Source organism: Chanos chanos, chromosome 5 (genome assembly GCF_902362185.1).
Source record: "Chanos chanos chromosome 5, fChaCha1.1, whole genome shotgun sequence".
Taxonomy (NCBI): domain Eukaryota; kingdom Metazoa; phylum Chordata; class Actinopteri; order Gonorynchiformes; family Chanidae; genus Chanos; species Chanos chanos.
In genome coordinates this window covers 8,718,931-8,723,647 of record NC_044499.1, presented here as the reverse complement: position 1 = coordinate 8,723,647, position 4,717 = coordinate 8,718,931, and positions in this window count along the sequence as shown.

Sequence of the window (4,717 nt, the reverse complement as noted above, 5' to 3'; positions counted from 1 at the left end):
CTTGTCTTGTCTTCTTATGGTTTCACAAGGTAAACACTATGTGCAAGAGAACCAAAAATGACTATATGTGAGAAAATTCTTGTGAGCCACAGAGAACCTTTGTGACGGGTGGGAGAGTGCATAATACACAGTTCATCAGTCATGCATACTGTGTTTTTGGTTTTATATGCTCTACTCATTTAGCCGTCTTTGATTACTGTTGTGAAGGAGTTCTCATTTTACCAGCCCGGTGATGCATCTCAGTGGTAATTATAAATGTACTGAGAACATTTTTAAGCATATTTTACTGATATAAACACACACACACACACACACACAGACACACACACACACACAAACTCAAGAGAATTAAGGAGATTTAATCCCCAAACAGACTAAGTCAACATCGGTAATGCTTTTGTTGAGCCAGCCACTGAGTGGCGCTACATTTCAACTTTAGAGAACAGAGAACAGAGTGACGAAATATGCTTAAAGGAGTGTTTAAACGGAGTCTGATATCCTCGGGTTGTATTTCAGCAGCCATTCAGCTCTACGGTCATATAAATGGCATCATCTAAACACTTACATAAATGCATTCCACATATTTAATGGGAAGACCTGCACTGTAACCAAGCACACCAAAAAGTATGTAGCAAACAAAGATAATGGGGGATAGTTATGTATGAGGCCACATCTTACTTACCTACACTGCTATTTATAAATGTCTTGTGACTCTGGCCTCCACTGTAACCTTAATCTGTTGAATTGTGATAATAGCACACGGTGTACGATGTAGGCTTTGTTAACTTGCACACAGGCTAAATGCAGACAACTGTCAAGATAGGTCTATTCGTGTGTCACTGACAGATTACCAGGCGTTTGAACTGTGGGAAATAAACTGTGTGGTTTGTTGTTCTGGAAACAAATAGATCCTAAAATTGGCTTTAGAACAAACAGAACAGCCATTTGTTTCTTAAGAAATGTGTTAGAAATGGCACCAAAAGGTATGCAGCTTAATAGGTACCTCTCTTTAGGCCTGAAAAGGTGACCAGATTTGCCTCCCTGGCCATCTGGTGTATTAACTTGAGACTATCAAGGGTCTTAAAACATTTGGCAAGTTCAAGTCAAAAGCTAGTGTTGTAAAGCCACTGCCCCAGATGTCAAGAGTCTATTTTACTTGTGGGGAAAATGAACTGAACACGGTGTTTCTGTGTCTACCTTTAGGATTTGTGTCCTAGTTTACCAGCATGACGTTACACAATAGAGTGAGCAGTAGTTAAAAGGAGGACATCCTAGTTTGTCTGTGGTCCTTACTGCTTAAGCAATTAAGTTTCCAGAATGTTAGAGCCAAATATGGATACGGTCTAGAGATGGAGAATAACCACACGTTTGTAACCTTACATTTCCTTTTTTTTTTTTCTCTTTTTCTTTTTTTCGTTCACTTTGGCAGTCTTTGCCAGGTTAAAGCTGATTAGAAATGGATTTGAGGCTACTTAAGCTCTCATACACACTCTTTTGTTTTTATAGACACACACACACACACACACACACACACACTCAGCATGAGGCACAGGTCTTTAAGATATGTTGTTTTTTGATGTATACTGGAAAGGTCTAGAATATTCAGTGGTACACCTGACTAAACAAAGCCAATCTCCTTTTCCTTTATTTTTTTTTTTGTAAAAAGAGGATGCTGAATGTATTAGTTAACACCAGCATTTTGAGACAATATACAGAAACCTGAGATATGCCTGTATTTTAATGGTGTACTTGCAATACGGTTAAGGAATTGAGTTAATCTAAGTGAATAAGAAATCCACTGAACAGTCAAGCCTCTGTAACAGTAAACAAGTAAAGCATGCATTACGGTTAAGATTAAAGCTAATTTGAATGAGTAAATCCATTTTCCTTTCTTCTTTGTATTTATGTAAGCTGTTTGTCAGACGTATGATTCATGATCATTTCAAATTTGTAATGAGTCATCTGTTACTATATTATGTTGGAACAACATATTGCTACAAGAAAAAAACAACCAGCTTGTACGTTTAGCTCTAATGGCAAGAGATGACACTGCATGGCGATAGATAGTTTTACAGTGGTAATAATAGAATTGTCAAACTCACCAGAGGAATCTTGATGTTTTCACGGGACAGTGTCGAGGTTGACTGTTTATCTTTACCTGGCAAGTTCTATTTATGCAGTGAAGAGCCAGAGATGATCCAATTAGTGCATTTACTTGATGGTGACGGCTAATCCAGCCTTCCACGCGGTGAGTCAGGGATTCTTTCCTCATCTTCACCGACAGCTATATAACATTAGCTCCATGCACTCAGTGACTGGCATCTGTAAATACTGTGAGATTGTTTTGTGCAGGAGATTCATCTGTTCAATGTACCATTGTCAGTTCTTGGTGAACAGCTTGACTCTGTGGCCTGTGGACCGATGGTAAGCTTTTTAAGCTGTTTTTCACAGAAATAAAGTTAAATGTTTTCACATAATAATTAAATAAATAAATACCAGGTGCACGTTTGTCTACAAACAAACAATTAAGTCTTCTGTTAAGACACATCCAGCCAACTCATGAACGTGATGGTGAAGCTAAATCAGAGCTGCTGATTAAACATGCATTCTCCTTAAGTTTCTCATTAGTGACCCATGTCCTCTATAAAAGTGCCCTTTGCCCTGAGCTATGACCCAGAAAATAGTATTCTCTAGCCCTTAATCAGAAACAGCAACAGGCTTACCTTCTCCCTAGTCTCTCACAGCACAAACACACCTGTTTCTTATAACCCTATCAAAGCTTATCCTCATCAACAGATATCTAGTGACTGAACTGCTCAAGCTCAATTACTGGAAAGAGACTCAATCCAGGAAACCTGAGGAACAAGAGGAGGCAACTGCACAAAATGCCAGAGGCACAAAAATGTACAAATTCACTCATTCAGCACTGGAAACCTGTGAGTTCTGATAGATGAAGAAGAAGAAGAAGAAGAAGAAGAAGAAGAAGAGGAAGAAGAAGAAGAAAAAGGAGGAGGAGGAGGCAAAGAAGAAGAAGAAGAAGAAGATGAAGAAGAAGAAGAGGAAGAAGAAGAAGAAGAGGAAGAAGAAATATCTGTAGCTTTCTAAACCTGTTTGTGATTATGGTCTTCTGTGTAAGGGAATGGCTAAACAATATGCCCATGGAGAATGTATTTGTGATAATAAATAAAACTCAGATATGGCACCTACCTTTGTTCCTTTGAAGGCACAAGCTGGAAAATCTTGACAGGCCACGTAAAATTACTTTAAAAACACAGAAGTAGAACTGTGATATGCCCATATTGTTTTTTGGGGTTTTTTTTATTTGGTTTTTTGTTTTTTTGGTCTGGAGGAGTGGGGAGAAAAAAAAAAGCTTACCGACAAGTGAGTGAAAGTTCCAGAGAAGAAAATGAGAGGGGGAAGATGCTGTGTAAGAAACCCATCTCATCAACAAAGCTGAGAAATAACAAAAAAAAAAAAAAATCATTATGGACCCCAATAAGGAGGGATCGCGAGAAATCTGACCGAAAAAAGAAAAAGAAGAAAACGTGCAGTGTGATTATTAAAACCAGGAGGCAGGGAGCAATTGTGCAAGTTATTTCAGGCAACAGTCAGCACATGCAGAAGATGAAGACCTTTTACTTGGCAGGCCTGATGGTTTTGTAGTTAAGCACAGATGTGGAGAGCAAGAGCTCCAAAATGTTGGCATAAATAAGCACGGCACATACCTAATATTTTATAGTAAAACTTCAAGTAAAATACCCCCAGCGTTGCACTTCATATGTGTTATGCTGTGTGGGTGGATGAATTAGGCAAATAAATGAAGTAATACATGGACCAAGGTTGGGGTTTTATTATTTTATTTATTTATTTTTTTTTTACTGGACCTGTTGAAGTTACTCTCTGATGAAATTAGGTATGGAGTGAAGCAAACAGAGTAAGTAGGACATTCAGAATCCTGATACATTTTAACTACTTGGTGGTGAAACGATGAAAATAACAATTCATGGTTTTTAACGGGTGGAGTCTCTTTCATTGGCTTTTTTTTTTTATTGCAGCCAGTCTTGAGGCACTAACAAAGTACTTGACACTTGTAACACAATGGCAACGTGCAGTAAGACCCTCCTATGCATACAGACGAAGATCCCTAGTGGTAAAGCAGCTCTGTGGACATTGTGAGGTTTTCACCTTGTTCTCCTTTAAGAGTCAACTAGGTTCGTTCGAAAGTGGAAAACAAGTGGTCCAACAGACACCCTACGGACTCTTTACTTCCTTTTCATTTTTTTTTTCTTTTTCTTCTGTGGTTCTCGGGTTGCAGCCAGCGCGCAGGAGAGCACGCATCCTTACCTCAGCTCTTTTTCATTGTGAATAGGTACTCATGGACAGGAGGAAAAGTTTCAGCTCTTAGTGGTTAAACGTAATTCATTTTCACAGGCGTTTTTCCCTCATAAGTTTACCCTGTATCGTACAGCATCTGCTTGAACTGCGGGGCCTTGAAAGTTCGGGAATACGACAGCTTCAGGTGGAGTGTTGGGCATCTGACTTCTTTTTTCCAGATTTGGAACATTTTGGGATGGTGTGTTCAAGCTAAGACGAGAGACAGAAGTGATCGTACATTGATCCACGGTCAAGTAACTATCTTGAGCACGTCTTTGCCATGCAACTGATGTGACAACGGACGCTTAGCTCGCTAAAGAACGGTGCATCACAACAATACACC